At 43.1% G+C, this 19,721-nt stretch overlaps 1 protein-coding gene across 6 annotated transcripts in view; it reads right to left on the minus strand.

Annotated features, from left to right (window-relative positions):
- SHANK2 (SH3 and multiple ankyrin repeat domains 2) overlaps positions 1 to 4,255 on the minus strand; it is a 498,212-nt gene extending 493,957 nt beyond the window's left edge. For 5 of the 6 annotated variants that reach the window (XM_078383277.1, XM_020782848.3, XM_072985922.2 and 2 more), the window contains exon 1: positions 4,116 to 4,255. The gene's annotated coding sequence lies outside the window, so the exon portion shown is untranslated. Of the gene's footprint in view, positions 1 to 3,293; positions 3,857 to 4,115 lie in introns of those variants that run through there. The other variant, XM_072985921.2, reaches the window with a different exon arrangement.
- Between the last annotated feature and the right edge of the window lie 15,466 nt (positions 4,256 to 19,721).

Below are 19,721 nucleotides of genomic sequence, written 5' to 3' on the forward strand. Positions count from 1 at the left end.
TGGTTGGTTGGTGCATAAACTTGGATTACTGTGATGTTGAAAGGTCTGCCTTGGATTTGTATTGAAATCATTCTATAATTTTTGAGATTGTATCCCAGTACAGCTTTTCCCACTCTTTGGTTGACTATCAGGGCTACTCCATTTCTTCTCCGGGATTCTTGCCTACTATTGGAGATATCGTAGTCATCTGAATTGAATTCGCCCATTCCCATGCATTTTAGTTCACTGACACCCAGGATTTCAGTGTTTATTCTTGCCATCTCCTGTTTGACCATATTCACCTTACCAAGGTTCATAGATCTTACATTCCAGGATCCTATGCAGTATCTTTCTTTTCTTTGCAGTATCATACTTTCCTTTCACTTCCAGGTCCATCCGCAGCTGAGCATCCTTTCGGCTTTGGCCCAACTACTTCATTAGCTCTGGAGCTACTTGTACTTGTCCTCCGCTCTTCCTCAGTAGCATGTTGGACGTCTTCTGACCTGAGGGGCCCATCTTCCAGCATCATATCTTTTAGCCTTTTGTTTCTGTTCATGGGGTGTTCTTGGCAAAGATACTGGAGTGGCTTGCCAGTTCCTGCTCCAGGTGGATCGCGTTTAGTCAGAACTCTCCACTATGACCTGTCTGTCATGGGTGTCCCTGCACGGCATAGCCCATAGCTTCTCTGAATTACTCAAGCCCCTTCGCCATGACAAGGCAGCAATCTGTGAAGGAGAAGGGAAATGTAGCACGAAGCATTTAAATAATCAAATTAAGATCCAATGACCTGTTCTCTGTATCCCAATCAAAGTTTAGCATGGGGAAGTTTCTCTACATGTCCAATGCTAACATAAGCATAGAGTGAAAATTCCTACTGAGTACAATACTAAAAGTCACCATCTTGTACCTTCAAAGCCTTGTGGAAGTATACAGTATCAGGATTTGAACCCATTCAGTGGACTCATCTTATACTAGTTGAATAGATGAATACATTTTTTTTTACTGTAGTATAAGATGGGGTGAACAAACTCTTCTGCAGCCTAGCCTGTTTCTCCAACCCTTGGTTTTGTCAGACTCCCCAAACTTTTAAATTTAAAAAGTGAAATTCATATCAATGGAAACCTCCATAAGTAGCATTTCACATTGGCTGCAGGGAGGACACAGTGTTCAACACCAAAAATAACCTAATTACAGAATTACAAGTGCATTTTCTGCTAATTCTGGTTTCATTCCCCTCTAGTCTTACATATTTCTGGTGGTCTGTTAGCCCTTGGAGGCAGAAAAATTGTCTCCAGATTTATAAAAGAAGGAAATGCCAAAGCAGGGCTGTAGTTGAATGTAAGAAGACAAAAATCATTTTTACAGAAAAAAAATACACAACCTTAGTGTTGACAATGAAGAAGATGAAATAGAAATTTTATGTTCCTTGGTTCAATCATCAATCAAAATGCAGCCAAGAATTCAGAAGAAGACTGAGACTCAAAAGAACAGCAACAAAGGAATTAGAAAAGATCATCAAGATTAAGGATTTGTCACTGGAGACCAAGACCAAGATCATCCATCCTCTTGTATTTCCAGTCATTGTGTATGGGTGTGAAAGTTGACAGGAGAAATATTGATTTGCTTGAAATGTGATGTTAGAGGAGAGCTTTGCAGATACCCTGGATTTCGAGAAAGACAAATAAGTGGGTCCTAGATCAGATCAAGCCCAAACTATCTTTGGAAGCAAAAAGTGTTGAAGCCAAGACATCATGAGAAGGCAGAATTCTTTGGAAAAGGAAATACCACTAGTAAAGTTGGAAAGCAGCAGGAAAAGAGGAAGACCAAATACAAGATGGACTGACTCCCTCCCTAAACGAACTACAGGTTTGTGTTTACAACAGCTGAGTGGGGGAGTTGAAGACAGGATTTTTTGGAAATCACTCATTCATATGGCCAAACGCAACTTGATGGCACATAACAGCAACAAGATTTACTGAAATTGCCCACTTCTTGAAAAAGGAGTGGCCAACATAATCAGTATTTTTAGAAAGTATCATCTCCAACAAGTTGTCCACAGAATGCACATTATAGACATTCAATACATTAATGTCTATCTTAATAGTCACTGAAACTTACCAATTCAGCCTAAATCTCCACTCAGTTTTTTAACATATAGATTTGATTCTTGGTTAATAAGAATGATAGTAGCATTAATACGTGCAATTAATGGAGTACCATGACCTGAAAATATCAGGATGTTTTACTGTTCACAGTATTGCCTCTGGCCACGCAGTGAAGCAGAAACAGGATTTGGAAGAGTGTGCAGAATTACAACTTTCTCTTGTCCCTCTGCTCTAGGCACAGCTGAATGGAGAAGACAGACACAAACATCCCCAGCCCCTGCACAGTTTCATGTTTCTAAAGTAGATCTAAATCACATAAAACTCGATTACTTTGATGACAAATATTAAACTTTTCCCAGGCACCTATGCAGTGAAATAACAAAATCGGTGATGCTTACACTTCACAGACTTCATATCTCAATTCTAAACAGAAAGAGTTGGGCATAGGCATAGTCATACTAAGAAACTGGTGTCGCACAAAACTTGTCCCACCGCTCATAAATCTTGATCCAATCCAGCATTGAAAAGTGAAAATGCTTAAGAGTGAATGTTTGTCCCTTTTTAAATATAAATATACCCAGAGATGAAATACCTAACTTTCATTTCTACTGTTATGATGATATGACAGCATTAGGGACTAAGATCATTGTACTGTACTTTTTATTTTTGCAGGGTGCTCCAAATGTTATGTGTGACAAGGAACATTTCAACCAGCACAGATTTTTCCAACATTTCATTTTCATAATAGCAGAATCTGGATGTGTAAATGTCTATATGCCACCCAGCTGTTAAAAGTACACTGCTGGGGAAAATGGAAATAATATTGGGAAGGTCTGGTGACAATTCCCCAATATAAACTCTCTGTCTTGAACAGATAGAAATCAACAGATAAAACATTACCATCACTGATTGGATAAGCAAACCAATTCCTTCCTCCTCAAACATTTCAGCATAAAACTGTGAAAAAGAAGTGTTACATTTTTTCAGCTGCTGCCGACTGCTGTTGATACTCAGTGTACACATTGTAAAGAACCCCTTGGTTCTTCTGTCTTTGAAGTTTCAATGAATTATTTCCAAAACATGCAATGGGTTAAGGCAACCCAAGAGCCAACAAAGGGCAACCAAGGCATGAAGGCTTTTAAGTATTATTCTTGTTTCATTCCCCACCCCCTAGACTTACAATATATGTATAAGTTTTTCAGCACGCACCTTTCATTCAGAAATGTGAGCATTTTCAGTCTCTGTATGCTGAAACGCAATTAATCCTTCACTGTTGGGTGGTAACAAAGATACTTATTCCAGCGACAGTAAGAACAAAAACAAAATTGTTGGATGTAACTTTATTTTGCTATCGGGCAGCGTGAGAAAGTCGTGACAACAGAGCTTACGCTTCGCACCGTCGAGAGGACCGCCTCTGAACTAAAGGCGTAAAAACCAACACGGATCGTTGGTTCTTACGACCTGGAAGCCGTGGGAATATGTCTGCACAAAGTCTTTGCCCTCAATACTCCGAAACAGCCCATGGACGGCACTGCCACTTGCAAACACCTGTGCACGGAAGGGCTTTTCCCAACGGCGGCGCCTCTTTTCAACTGTTTAGGAATAAACCGGCTTCAACACACACACACCCTTCCGCTCGTCCATTCACACAGTCAATAGCACAGAAACAAAATTCAGAGGGGGAGAGAGTTTAAAGTCCAACCTGACCCTATACATAAAAAAGAGAGGTATATCTCACTAAACGCGCCACAGAGGCTTACTCTGAAGTGCCCACAGCACTGCACATTTTTTCCAAGTTCACTGAGGAAATGAGGGCGGGGCGGGGCGGGGGGGGTCAATTCGAGAATTAACATTTTTAAAACAGAAAATGCCTCACTCGGGTCTCAGGAAACCAAACGCAGACGAGAAGCAGGCATACCGTCCACCTTCCCACCCAAAATCTCTCGCCCACCCTCCCGCACAGGAAATATTTGTTTACTCGGCTCCTGAAGGAGCGGGAAAGAACCGGTGAAGCGGGGAGCTGCCTCCTACCTGTTTCGACCGCACCAGAGCAGGCTGGCGGGGGCTTGACGGTCGTTTCCGCGGGAGACGCCGGGTCACCTTCGCCGACCTCGTCGCTACGACCCCAGCCTCGGTTCCAAAGGGCTGCTGGCTCTGCTGCTCCCTTCGCCGCTGCCTTTGTAATCCATCATGGGTTTTGGTGTGTTTATTTCTCTCTCTCTCTTTCTCTCTCTCTTTTTGTTTTTCGGTAGCGAAGCAACCGCGTAGAAGTTGGGCCAGGAGCGTGGAACGATCCGGTGCCAATGCCAGCGCGCCTTCACAACTTGCTGGGAGTGCCCCCTTGGAAAGAGGGAGGGGAACCGAAGGCGAGGGAAGGCAAGATGCCGAGACTGAGGGAAAGAGAGCGCGCTCGCTCGCTCCCTCGCTCGCTCCGGCCGCCTGGGCGCTGCGCTCCCGTGCACACGCGGCAAATGGATGCAATGTGACAATAGGCGACCGGTGCCCAGCTCCTTCCTCCGCCTGCCCGCCCTGAGGGGAGAAGAGCTCTCCGTTCACGCCTCACTTCCAGCAGCTCACCCCAGATAAAGGCAGGCACACGGAGCGAGGGCTGCGGTGCTGCTGCTGCTGCTGTTGCTGCTGCTGAGGCCGAGCTGTGTCTTTCCGAGAGGCTACTCTTCCCGAGGGCGCAGATGACAGGACAAAGCCTGGCTTTTCTCTTCAGTTCGTGGAAATAGGTGTCCATATGCAAGTCACAAAACAAAAATAGCGTCCTCAGAAAAGGTCGCGTCAAGGTGAAAGCAACTCCCCCTTCTTCACACCCTCCCACCCCCCAAAAAAGGGAAACGAAGGCCTAAATCCAAAAGCTAACCAGGACTGGCGGAGACCCACTGAATCAATGGTAATTACACAAGTGTTGATTCATCACTCAGCAGCTCATTCAGTGGGTCTGCTCCAGTTGAGACTGGGACTTGGATTTAGGCCAAAGAGTGAAGGAGGCTCTGTGTGTGCGCCCAAGCGTGACCCACCTATTATGTTTATTTTTAACAGTCCTTACAGATACAGCCCTTTCCTTACCTATTCTGCAAAGTAGGGAATTGTTCATGACACAGTACATACAAGGTAGGAACGAAGGCAATTCTCTAAAAAATGCCTTTTGCATTTTTTCTTTCCTTTTTTTTGTCTTTTGTGTGGCCTGCAATTTCTTAATTTTTAAAATAAACATTAAAAATGGCAAGTGTCTGCTTTCTGGACAATACTACCATTTTCTTTAAATTATTCCAGATTAAAATGCATTGTAGAGTATTTGCATATGTGATTCTTCAGTAACTTTCTGAACCTCACTAGTGCCCTAAAATTGTATATTAAAACTTGAACCAGCTGTGCTTTCTCCCTAGAACAAACCATCACCTAAAGGCCATGGCTCAGTCGTAGGCACAGAAGTGACAAATTCAACCCCTGATATCTTCATTTAGTACAGTACTAGGAGAGGCTCCTGTCTGAAATTTTGGACACCAACCACGAATCAGTGTAGATAATTCAAAGCTAAATAAACCACTGGTGTAATGTGAAAAAAGGCTATATGGCCCTGGAAACACTACAAATGCAGCAGCATTAATAAGCTATTAAGAATATAAAACAAAAAATCAAACAGCGAGCTTGTGATGATACATCATCTTCAAGGCTGTGCATCAAGTTCTTGTGGGTAGCTCCAATATATATGCCGTTATTAATGTCCCAGATGGTGTAGAGACCAGTTTAGCTTCTTAGACAGAGTGGTCCGGCGGGCCAAATAAGCGGTGTATAAATAAATAAATAAACAAACAAATAAATAAATAAATAAATAAATAAATAAATAGCTGCAGCATGCATATTGATTTCAAGCTCCTCCTCAGCTAGCAATTTCTAATTTATGGCCCATCTCTTAAAACAGAGGACATTCACAGGCAATTGGATGCTTTCTTTAGTATGTACTACTGATTGTTTGGTTTCAAGAGTTCATGGTGTTCGAGAACTCATGTTGGTGTTCAGTTGATGCACGGTTCGGCCATTCTATGGCATCTTACATGTAAGATACATGTAAGGTATAAGGAACTTCCTGTGTTTCCACAGCTATCTTGCATTAGAAATATTCACAAGTGATGCATTTAAACCAAAAGCTATTGCACTTAATACTCCTATAAAAAACCAATTCGTGAATTTAAAAAAAAATTGTGTGCAATGGAAAGGCCTAAAGTATCGCCCATTTTCTTTCACACTATGTAAAACAAATTGTTTTGTGCATAGGACTATTCTATCATGGGTTTTACTGCCCATACACAGGTCTACTACCTTAATAAGAATTAAGACTTCATCACTTGAAAAAGTTCATATGCATGCACTATGAATCCACAAATGAGGAGAGGCAAAGAAATTTAGTCTTATAATCCACCATCCTGGACAATTTGTTAAATCTGCAGCAGCAGCAGCAGCCACAACTTGGAGGTGGGGAGGTAGAATTGCAATGGTCTGTCCCTCTCACCAGGTGTCACATTCCCCAGTTCCCTGAGTTTCTGAAAGTAGGAGCACCAACAGAATCCCTATTCTGGTGTACTGCCCTCCCCACGGCTCAACAGCCTCTCTTCCTGAGCTAACTGAGCTGATATCAGGGGTCGTGCTGGAGCCCTCTCAGCTTTTTAGCTGTGGACTTCAACTTCCATGCTGAGGCAGCTCTGAACTCAGAGCCTTTGTGGGAATGGGGGTCTGGCTAAGATTATTCATCCCAGAAGGCTGATGGATCTAAATAGTTTCCTGACAGCTCTTGGGGAGTTTCCTACCACCTTGGCAAGTGATTCTGTTGAAGCCCTAATTGATTTCTGCAATGGAGATTGCTTCCAAATCTCTCCTCCCACAAAGTAGAACCAAACTGGCCGCCTGGCTTACTGAGGAGCTGGTGGTTATGATCTGGCCACAGTGACACATGCCTTAGTTACATCCCAGCTGGATCTGGCCACAGTGACACATGCCTTAGTTACATCCCAGCTGGATTACTGTAATGCACACTATGTGGGATTGCCAATGGAAAATGTCGGAAAACTTCAGGAGGTCCAAAATGCAGCATCCAGATTGCTAACTGGGGCAGGCCACAGGGATCACACAACCACCCATGTTACAGCAATTGCACTAGCTCCCGATCTGTTTCTGGGCTGAAGTCAAAGTGCTGGTTCTAACCTATAAAGCCCTAAATTGCATGGGGCCAAGCTATCTCAAGAACTGCACCTCCCTTTATGAACTTGTTCAAGTGTTAGGATCAACAGGAAGGGCCTTTCTCTTGGTTTCACCACCTTCACAGGTGTGTTTGGTGGGGATAGGGGAGAGGACCTTTTCTGTTGCTGCTCCCAGACATTGGAACTGCCTCCCACAGGAGGGTAGGCTGGTCCCATCTTTGCTGTCCTGCAAGCAAGCAAATACCTTTCTCTTCAGGCAAGCTTTTCCTGAGTGACTTGGCTTCCTGAGTGGGGTTTTAAATGGATTGTTGTACCTTACTGCTTTGAATATGTTTCAGTGTTGCTTATGTTTTTAAATGGATTGTTGTATCTTACTGTTTTGAATGTGTTTTGGTGCTACTAATGTTTTTGTATGGTATTTTTATGATCCTTTTGTTTTTGTATACTCACCATTGTCAGCGTTAAATATTGTTTTCTAATGAAGTCTGCTACCTTGAGTCCTTTTTAAGGCAAAAGTATTTAAACATTTTAAAATATTTTAACTAAAATAAATAAATATAAAACCTATTTTCCATATGCCTCTTCTCAGTTATAGATGCACTGGGTGACTTCATAGCAGGTATGTGTGCTTCTAAAGTGAACGATCATGTTTAAAAGAGTCCTCCAGTACAGTGAATGACAAGAAGAGCCAAGATAACTCTTCTTTTCATCTTTGGAGGGGAATTGGATAGCTGACATTGATAATGCTGGGCTACCTGGGATTCTTGGTATGATTCAACAAGCATGTATTTCTGTTCTTCGGGGGGAGGGGGCTTAAATAGATATCCACCATTCCCTTGAGAAAATCCTCACATTGCTCTGCCAGATATACTTGTCTCAGCGACACGTGAAAATCTACTAGTAAATGATATGTCAAGGTCGGGCTAGACCAGTGGTTCTTAACGTGGGCAATAACTCGCCCCAGGGGGCGATTTCATTTTTCAGGGGGGCAGTAGAACGAAAAGGGGAGGTGTGGGGGTGGCGGAACAGAAGGGGCGGTAGGGGGCGTTGGAGCAAGCCAAATTTGTGAAGGCGGCTGCAGCCGTGGTGCAGGTAGTGGATCTGGTGCTGGCACTGCCAGACAATCCAGCTCTTTCTGCCTACCACGTCTTGCCTTCCTCCCTTAGGGGAGCACCAAGTGTGGATTGGGTGGAAGGAAAGGGTCTCTCGGGTCCCCGTCCTCGCCCGGTGAAGCGCTGCCTTGTACCTGGGTAGGGAGGGAGAAATGAGCCCCGTTTGTCCGTCCTGCCTTCCCACCCACCTTCCCACCTGTTGCAGGGGAAGCACGGAGAGAAATGGGCAGTTTGGGGTGGTGTGGCAGGATTTCTAGGGATGGGGCTGGCTCGGGTCATCCTGGGTGGGTGGGAATTTGGCAGCTTTTCTAGCTTTTCTTGTTGTCCTGTTGTGACTGGCTGGCTATCAGGGGGGAAGAAAGTTCACCTGGCCAGCTTTAAATGGCTTTGTGGGACGTCGAACTTGAGATCTTCCCCTGTCTTCCATGTACACAGATGTGATGTGCCTCAATGTGTAAATCCTCTGGGAGAGAAAGCTCTCAAATTGAACTGAGAGCGCTGAGGGCAACATCCACGGGGCTGTCATTGAGAGACAAGCAAATGCACTGCGGAAAGTCAGCCGCTCCTCTTTCTCCCTGAACCCTGAGGATCCGTTCAGTGAAGGCGAAAAGGGCAGCATGTCAATGGCTTGAATATAACAGTTTGCTTCAAGAAGGGGGTGAAAGGGGTGCTCCAAAAGGTTTAGACTACAACTCCCACAATCCCCTGCCCTTGGCCCACCTTCCCGCCCATTGCAACGGAAGCGCGGAAAGAAACGGGTCGGTTTGGGGTGGGGCTTCATCTCTCATTGAGCTATTCAGCAGTTCAGTTGTTTATTGTTCTGTTGGGTACTTGGAAAGTGGTTTTTATGGTAATTTGTTATGGATGTTGATGTAACCCTCCTCCCCCAAAGTAATTTGTGTGAGTAAATGTTGCAAAGAGTGTTAGTTACTCATTACTTTCTGACTACTGTAATTGCCACCCTTTAGTATAAGAGATAGTTTGTGGAAGATAAAGTGTTTCAAGCTGCATTTTTTGAGCTTTGGAATAAACAGGCTTGTGTCCAGTAAGGATCACCTTGCTGGTTGAAGGAAAAATTAGGCTGCTTCCCTACCGCAATTTTCTTTCTCCTGTGCTGTCCTCATTCTCCATTGCCACCACACCAAGCTCAGTTGCCCAACTCACACTTAACAGCAGATCTGAAGTGGTCTGCAAGAGGAAGGGGCATCACTGAAAACTGTCTCCTTCCCTCTTCTGAAAGGGGACAGTGCCTTCTATCAGTGGAGTGACTTCCACTGGATAAAAACCTCAGCATCCTTTTTTCATTTTCATGTCTTGCTTTGTGTTTTGCCCATGGGTGATTGATTGATTAGGCATCCTTCAGTCTGGAGAGACTATGGTTAACATGCTCTGTATGGTGATGTTAAGGTTTCCCATCTGTTGAGGTCCATTCCTAAGGCCTTCAGATCCCGCTTGCAAATATCCTTGTATTGCAGCTGGGGAGGGGGGGGCAATGATAACATCCTCAATGGCTCAAGGAGGCGTTTCTTTCAAAAAGGTTAAGAACCACTGGGCTAGACGATACAGTTACTGGAGTTCCCTTAAGATGTAAAAAGCATATACGTAGTAAGCACAAACTTTCCATCATGTTACCAATTAGCTTGTTTTTGTTCTGTCCTTTGATATCCAGAGCTAGACAAGACCTTAGTTTTCAAGTCTGATTGCTCAGGTTCTGGATTTTGAAGGAACTGCATGTCTGGAAATAAAAATGCCTTCTCAACTAGTTTGACATTTATCAATGTGCACCCCTAGGTGTCTTAGTAATGATAGCATCACCTTAGCATTATTCTAGAGCCATTCTTTATTTTAGCTGTTAACTTTCCAACATATTTGAAATCTTAATTCCTCCAACACCGCCATCTGGCCCATGACTCCCTCAGTTGGTTCTGCCACCTCCCTATGCTGTTTCTTTCACATTAAACTTCTGTGTAGAACATCTATAGTGTAGATTCTACCTGGTACCATATCTCTCTTTACTTTCAGACTGTGATCAGACAGCTAGAAAGGCATGCATCTGCTCACATCATAAAGGACCAGTTTAATGGGCGCAATCTCTCTTAAAGCAGCCCTTCTGTCTGACAGGAAATCATTCTAGCCTGGCCCCAAAAAGGTCCAGTTTAGGCAATCAGAGGAGCCAGGCTGTACATATGTGTGATTGCTGGGAAACAGATCACAATTGACTATTCCACAGTTGTCCCCTCTTCAAATCTGACATTTTCTGTGAAGTCTTTACTTAACCACTTATACTTAAAATGTACGTGTACCTCTACCCAAAGTGACTGAGAGAGAGAAAAAGTGAGATTTATTTTTTAAAGAGGCATTGTTTCATAGTAGTAAAGAAATGTATGCCTAGGCCACTCTCAATTTTGTTTGCCTGAAAAGAAATGGGATGACTTCTATATTTCCACTTCTATATTTCAGACATTAAGTCCCTTGAGACTTTTTCAGACCTCTATTTGGTTTGAGGGTTTTTTTTTTCTGTCTAAGAAGAAATTGAGAGCTTGACATGCACAGAGAGCACCATATGCCAAGATATCAATATAAAACAATAGTGATAATAATTATTGACCAAGATTATTTTACATTAAATTAGTAAATGCAAAAGTTCAGTAAAACGTAAAGCAAACTGCAAAATAAAGATGAAGTTGTAAGCATGAATAAAGACATGACATCTACCTGCAAATTTTCATACCATTTTTATTTTTGCTAATTGCAAGCTCTTAGGCTATTTAATCACATCTCTGTTTCTGCTTTTGATTGGTTTCTATGTTGTTTGAAAGTTTATGCAAAAACTGCATATAAAAAACTAAACAGTGAAATCTATTTTTCAACTGAAGGGGTTTATTCCATCTAAAGTGGTTGACTGAGGTCTTAAATTTTTAAAGCATCTGAAATTTCTTTTTATCCATTTGACAAGAAGAAACTGACTGGCTAAATCCTGTTTCATAACTCTAGAGATACTACTGAAAATAGGACAGCATGGTTCATTGAAAAGGGTTTCCTTCTATTTCATTTTCAACAAATGCCTTGAAAGCTTTGTGAAACAGAAAAAGGAAAACCCAAAAGTAAGTTATTCTTATTCTGGTGGAACCTGAAATGCGTTTTAATAAAAATGCAGAAGATTCAGAAGGTGTAAAAAAGATAATCACGGGTTAGTTTCCATAGGTATAGACCAGGGGTGGGCAATTAATTTCTATAGGGGGAGCCACATGAAAAATCTGAACTATGTTCGGGGGCCGAACCAACTTTACTTAAAAATAAAATGAAACAGTGATGTTATGATTGTTTTTATTTTAAACTTGTTAATCTTCACAAACACTAAAGATGTTTTTTGTGGTATATTAAAAATAAGCAACTGATCAACTTTAGACAAAAAGCTATAAATGGTTTTGATGTTCAAAACTGTCCACGGGCCGGACAGGAGCAGCTCGCGGGCCGTATGTGACCCTCGGGCTGCACTTTGCCCAGGTCTGGTATAGACTATAGAGTAAGGCAGATAGAGAAAAAGAATATAAAGTTTCTGAAATATAATATAAAATACATTTCGAATAAAGCTACAAATGTAGCCAGGAGCATAGACGACATGCAGCGACACTAAATAAATGCTTATACGTATTCATTTCTGACTGGTTAGTTCAGTGCAAAGTCAGAGGTTGGGAGTTCTATTCCTCACTGGCCTCCTATGAGTACAGCCAACCAATATGGCCTTCGGCAAGTTGCACTGTCTCAGGGCACTGCCAGAAAAAGGAAATGGTAAACCACTTCTGAGCATTCCCTATCTGGAAAAGCCCGAAAATAGTTACCATAAGTCAGAATTCACTTGATGGCACATTATTATTATTACGTTCAGTTTGTAAGCAAACACAAAATGTTAAGGTGAACATGCCATCTTTGCTTCTCAGAAAAAGTTGCCAGGCTACTATCAAAGTAAGCCTCAATAATAATAATAATATCATGAACCCCCTTTTCTGACCCTCAGAGGGAATTCCTGAAATATTATGGCTTGTTTTTCTTGAGGAGGAAAGATTGTTGGGGTTCCATTCCCAGATAATCTGAGTCCACCCAATATACTTTGTGTACCTTGACTCATTAATCAAAATAGAGACTGCAGCCAAGATAATGGAAGATCCCTGGAAAAGATCCCTAAGTGTAAGGATATGCTAGAAATCAAGAAAAAACATAGTCTATGTTATATTATTTTCAATTATTGTGTGATGATGTAAAAGCCAGAAGATCCTGACAGGAATAAAAGATATATTCTTTCAAAATGTAGTATTTATGAATACTATGGATCACACACACGCACGCACACACACACATTCTGTATCAAATCAAGTGTAAACTGTCACTAGAACCTAAAATGACTAAATTGAAAATATAGCATGAGAAAATGTCAGACCTCACGAAGGCACTCTGGATGTTTCCCCTTACAATGGCAGACCCACAGGGCAAATCACAGAACTTTATTGTTTGTCATTGCTGACATTATCCTCCCACCCAGATCTACCCGAGTCACCCGACATAGCCAGCAGCGACGGCTGAGGGGACTGACGCTGAGGGAGGCCCGGAAGGAGAAAACAAGAAACCGGGCCTTCTCGGCGGTTGCCCCTCGGCTGTGGAACACACTTCCCACTGAAATTCGGCTGGCACCCTCGCTGGGTGTGTTCAAAAACCAACTAAAAACATGGTTATTCAGACAGGCCTCCCCCCCAGTCACCTAAGTTCCTTTCCCCCCCTTTTTTTCCTGGTTCTTAATGTTGCCATCTTGGATAGTATTTATAATAATTGCATTATGCTAGTTATTTTTCTACATTGTTTTAATGTGTTTTAATTTTTGTAAGCCGCCCCGAGTAGACGTTGTCTAGAGGGGCAGGGTAAAAATTAAATAAATAAATAAATAAAATAAATAAAGGGTTAATCCAGGAATGAAACCAGACAAGCATTGGCAAGCATTTCAAAATTCATCTGGGCATCTTAAGCATAAATATTTTCATTGTTGCAGTAATTCCAGGCAATTCCAAACCTTGTCTATTTTCAAGCTTTTAATTCTATATAGCTTCTAGGTTTCATAAACATAACATGAAATCCAGAAATTGTTTAAAAACCTGCAATTTTTCAGAAGTTAAAGGTATGTCATTTTATTTTCTTTAAAAAAATCATTTTCACAGTTATAGAGAACAAAACTTTAAATCCATTCTTGAAATTTATAGCAAGATGCAGGTGTCAGAACTTGAATTGTAAGTGAATACTCCACAATATAGGAACAAAATACAAATACCAGGAAAAATCTTTTAAGTTACATTCTTAAAAATATAAGAGCTTATAGCGTATAAAGGCAGAGAATACATCTCTAAAATACATCAAAGTTCTTAAGAATAAAATTGTAAAAAAACAAAAATATTACTTAGCTCTAAGCATATTAAGACACACAGAAAAACATTTTTAAACAAAGCTCACCCATGCTAGCAATTCTAAGTAAAATCCATTTTTTAATATCTGGACCCTCTTTCTTATCAGTCGATTAGTCCCAGGACATGCCCCCCTCCCTAATGCACTGCCTGAGCAAATAGCTTTACAGGCTACCAGCCACATTACACAAAAGAAGGAAGCACTCCTTGCCTCCGTACAAAGTGCAGAGTATCCAACAAATAAGTGTGGTGTTTAAGTTCATTTCAGCTGTGCACAAACACTGTGTTGGTATCATTTAAATTGTCAGAGCACCGTGACAAGCATCTATATCATTGTGAGTAAGCATCTGGCCGCCTTTCCAAGAAATAGCTGTTTTAACTTGTGAATAACATTGTATGTGTTTGATCTTCAACAAGCAAAGATTAAAGGCAGGAGTTGTCTCCACCGTAATTAAAATCTCCCTGTCCAGTTTCCATGGAGATTAAAAACATTAGTCCACTGAATCCAAGTAGGATCATTAGAACTATAAGTGTGCAGAAATTTGCACATTTAACTGAATCAAATTGATCCCAGTGGCTTTTTCTTCTCTACATACAAATATAAGATGGGCTTTTACCTTATTGATATTTTATGCCATATAAACTCTGCAGTAAATCAGAAATTGTTTTTCATAATAACTTTACTTACATTATAAATGTCTAAATTTTATTTTATTTTATTTTGTTCTGTACATAACTCTTCTTTTCCCATTTAGAAAGGTCCCATCACTTTTCTTCACATCAGCATATTTCCCCCACCATTTCTACCTTCTATATAACTCATAATAAAATTGCTCAAAACCATAATGTGAGGTTTTTCCATTTTACAGTATTTACATTTGGTACGATATTTTTTGTATTGCTTTGGATCCTATTGTTTGCGTTGCTTTGGGGCTGCAAAGTCTTTGTTTTGTTGTTTCTTATTTGTCAAGAAAATGAACAAGATGTGCCTGTTTAAAATGTGAGAATAGATCTTCTATGTATCCTACTTCCATTTTCTAACTATCAACAAATAGGTGATTCATTTCTTCCTTTCTGTACCACAGTTGACAAGACAACAGACTACTTTTTTGCTTCCATACAATTGACAGTCACACTCCCAAATATCTTTTGATTGCAATTACACTATTATTATTATAATGTATTTATAATATAAACAGGTAAAGGTTCCCCTTGACATTTTTTTGTCCAGTCGTGTCCGACTCTAGGGGGTGATGCTCATTCCGTTTTCAAGTCGTAGAGCCAGCGCTTCTCCGAAGACAGTTTGCATGGCCACGTGGCCAGCGTGACTAGGGAACGCCATTTTACCTTCCCACCGAGATGGTACCTGTTTATCTACTCGCATTTGCATGCTTTCGAACTGCTAGGTTGGCGAGGAGCTGGGACAAAGTGATGGGAGCTCACTCCGTCGCGTGGATTCGATCTTATGTCTGCTGGCCTTCTGACCCTGCAGCACAGGCTTCTGTGGTTTAGCCCGCAGTGCCACCACATCCCCACATTTATAATATACATATATATAATTATGATAGTATACCGTATTTTTTGCACCATAAGACGCACTTTTTCTCCCAAAAAAACTGGGGGGGAAGTGCATGCGTCTTATGGAGTGAATACTGTCCCCTCCATGCCACCATCACTGGTTTCCCAGGCCTCCGGAGGCCTCAAAAGGCCCCGTGGCGGCCTCCCCCAGGCACCATCGCTGGCTTCCAAGGCCTCCGGAGGCCTCAGCAGGCCCCGTGGGGGCCTCCCCCAGGCACCATCGCTGGCTTCCCAGGCCTCCGGAGGCCTCAGCAGGCCCCGTGGGGGCCTCCCCCAGGCACCATCGCTGGCTTCCCAGGCCTCCGGAGGCCTCAGCAGGCCCCGTGGGGGCCTCCCCCAGGCACCATCGCTGGTTTCCCAGGCCTCCGGAGGCCTCAGCAGGCCCCGTGGCGGCCTCCCCCAGGCACCATCGCTGGCTTCCCAGGCCTCCGGAGGCCTCAGCAGGCCCCGTGGGGGCCTCCCCCAGGCACCATCGCTGGCTTCCCAGGCCTCCGGGGGCCTCAGCAGGCCCCGTGGGGGCCTCCCCCAGGCACCATCGCTGGCTTCCCAGGCCTCCGGAGGCCTCAGCAGGCCCCGTGGGGAGTCCCCCACCACCACCATTGCTGGCTTCTGAGGACCTCCAGGAGGCTTTTGACCGGTAAGGTGCTGCTTTTTACTTTTTAAAAAATGTTCTGGGTGGGTTTTGGAGGGTAGATTTGGGCTGGGGGTATGTTTCTATGTTGCTTTGTGTTTTGGTGATTTTTTGCAGTCCCAGCATGAGACTTGCTCTGTTTATTTATTTTTATTTCATTTTTTGGTATTTAAAAATTAGTTGCTTCTTTTTACTTTTTAAAAAATGTTCTGGGTGGGTTTTGGAGGGTAGATTTGGGCTGAGGGGCATGTTTCTATGTTGCTTTTTTTTTTGGTGATTTTTTTTGGCAGTCCCAGTGTGGAACTTGCTCTGTTTATATATTTTTATTTTATTTTAATTTTCAGTATTTAAAAATTAAGTGCGTCTTAACGTCCGGTGCGTCTTATGGAGCGAAAAATTTTACTCTCAGTTCTGTGATCACGTCCATTAAAAGGTCCATTTTCAAGTTCATGATTAATGCAACAATTCAAGTTCTTAATTCTAAACCAACATATCAAATTTCTGCTGAACAGGGTTACAGCACTACAAATGATTCTTGTTGCTTCAGATCCTTGTGAGTCTCACTAGATGATACACTAATTCTAAGTCTAGAAGCAGTTACACCCTTAAGAGGAAAAGACTGCTTGTTTATTTTATTTATATTTGACAAATTATGTTGTTTTAGTTTGTAACTGGTCAGTTGGGAAATATCATGGCTTTGGCTGCATGCTTAATGTCTCAGGCATGTAGCACTGAACAATTTACATGCCTAGGGGACATTGCTGTAAAAGAGGAAGGAATTACCAATTGACTTAATGTGTCATCTATCCCTCATGCTTTCACCAGAAAATATGTGATGACTAAAAGTAAAGTATGTTGTTTAATCACATATATACATGTTTCTAGCTGCAGTAATGTGAGGGCAAGAGGAGAAGAGGACGACAGAGGATGAGATGGTTGGACAGTATCATCGAAGCTACCAACGTGAATTTTACCAAACTCCAGGAGGCAGTGGAAGACAGGAGGGCCTGACCTGCTCTGGTCCATGGGGTCATGAAGAGTCGGAAACAACTTATCAACTAAAACAACAACAAAGCTGCAGAAAATACACTATATTTTATGCCAGTGTTTCTCATAGCAACTATACTGTATAGCACTCTATTCCAAAATAGTCATTCTTTTTATCAGAAGAGGTGATTCCCAGTAGTTCTTTCCAGTCTCATGTACCTCTGGTAACATATGGGTCCAGGGGTTAATATTAGTAGGCAGGGCCAGTTGGGTTAATCACTACTCAATTATTTCTAATAGAGAAAATAGGAAAGCTTTGGAAATTATCTTGCATGTTCTTTTCCCACTGCAATTTCTAACACGACGCCACAAACATATCTTGGATATGCTCTTACTCAGTCACTCCCCAATCATTCTCAGGAGTCTCTGCTGATAACTAGGGCTCTAAAAAGATAGTCACTGAACAAGTGGCAACATTTCTGAATGTGACCATTACTACTGGACTATGTATTATTGTTTAAGCTGTCATAAATAACCAGTGTAGGTTTGTTACAACCATGTATTTTTAGTGTTTTAACCCATGAATTGTGTATTTAAATATTGTTTCAGGCAGTGGTCTATAGAGTGTGAATAAATAGACTTGGTTGAGAAAGTAGGAAAATTTAGTGGTAAGGAATCACACCACTGATAGTGTCTACAACTGTTCTGGTCAAAACAACAACAACAACAATCACCCAACCAGTAACGTTTTCCTGTACTGTTTTGGAAGCAAAAGCTTGGGATGACTATGTTTTGGATTTTTTGTTCCAAACCATTACAAAAAGAAGAAGTGTGATATGGTTCTCTATCTATCTATCTATCTATCTATCTATCTATCTATCTATCTATCTATCTATCTATCTATCTATCTATCTATCTATCTATCTATCTATCTATCTATCTATCTACCTACCTACCCACCCACCCACCCACCCACCCATCCATCTATGTACACACACACCAACCTTTACATAGATGTTACATTAATTTTTAAAGGTGAGTGTGTGTTGGTATTTTCTCTTCGGTGGTTCCAATGTAGCACAACTTTACTTTTGTATATTTATACTTTTAAAATAAAAATGTTACATATGCTGTACCTCAGCTTTTTCAAAATGCCTTAAGTGACAACCCAGCTGGTTTACTGTAACACATTCCATGTGGGCTGCATCTGGAAAGTGTCAGAAAACTTAATTTGGTACAAAACACAGCACCCAGTTTGCTAACTGGGGCTGGACACAGGGATCACATAACCCCCCTGTTACAGCAGCTTCACTAGCTGCTGATCCATTTCTGGGCAGAATTCAAAGTGATGGCTCTAACCCAGGGGTCATCAACCTCCAGTCCATGGCCTGGTGCCGGTCCGTGGATTACCTGGAACTGGGCCACAGACACAGATCTCTGCCCCCCCCCCGCCGCCATGGGGCAGCCAGCCCGGGAAGCGTCCCGATGCACGGCTTTGCTTCTTTGCTTGCTGGCTTCCTCTCTCCCCACCCTCCCTTCCCAGGGAGCAGCTGGCTAACAAGCAGCCGCTCTCCGTCCCCCCGCCCTTACCTGCCTGTGTCCTCCTTCATCTGCAAGAAGCCGGGACATGGAGCTACTTAGGAGGGGGCCGCGGGAAAGACGGCAATAGTCGAAGCCAGAAGGGGGGAGAGATATGGAGCAACTTTGCAAACAGGCTGGCTGGGCGTGTGGAGGAAGCGCTGCCTCTGGGAGGCAAGAGTTGCAAAGTAGCTCCACATCCAGCTTCTTGCAGATGAAGGAGGACACAGGCAAGCAAGGGTGGGGTGGGGGGAGCGGCTGCTTGTTAGCCAGTTGCTCCCTGGAGAGGAAGGGTGGGGAGCGAGCAAGCAAAGAAGCAAAGCCGTGCATTGGGGCGCCACTCACCCCCTCCCACACCTTTGCCTGCCTGTGTCCTCCTTCATCTGCAAGAAGCCGGGAGGTGGAGCTACTTAGGAGGGGACAGCGGGAGAGACAGCAATATTCGAAGCCAGAAGGGGGGAGAGAGATGGAGCTAACTTTGCAACTCTTGCCTCCAGGAGGCAGCGCTTTCTCCGCACATCCAGCTGGCCTGTCTGCAAAGTTGCTGCTCCCTGGAGAGGGAGGGTGGGGAGCGAGCCAGCAAAGAATCAAAGCTGTGCGTCAGGGCATTTCCCGGGCTGGCTCCCCCACGGCAGCTTCCCCATAGGGAAGGGGTGCTGGGGAAAACGTTAGCATGAAGGCCACACACCCACCTGCAAACGTGACACACCCACCTGCAAGCATGACACACCCACCATTAAGCGGGGGTGCCCGACCCCCCAACCAGCCTGTGCATGGAGCACACACCCCAAATGGTCTGCGGACCAAAAACAGTTGGGGACCGCTGCTCTAACCTATAAAGTCCTACTTATTTCAAGGATCACGTCTACGTTTATGAGCTTGCTCAAGTGTTAAGGTCATTAGGAGAGGCCTTTGTCTTCGTCCTGCCACCTTTACAGAGTTTGGTGGGGACACAGGAGAGAGCCTGCTTTGTTGCTGCTCCCAGACTTTGGAACTCTCTCACACAGGAGGCTAGACTCGCCCCATCTTCACTGTCCTTGCACAAGCAGACAAAGACCTTTCTGTTCAGGCAAGTTTTTCCTCAGTGACTCGCTTTCTGA

The sequence above is a fragment of the Pogona vitticeps genome, chromosome 1 (genome assembly GCF_051106095.1).
Source record: "Pogona vitticeps strain Pit_001003342236 chromosome 1, PviZW2.1, whole genome shotgun sequence".
Classification (NCBI taxonomy): Eukaryota; Metazoa; Chordata; class Lepidosauria; order Squamata; family Agamidae; genus Pogona; species Pogona vitticeps.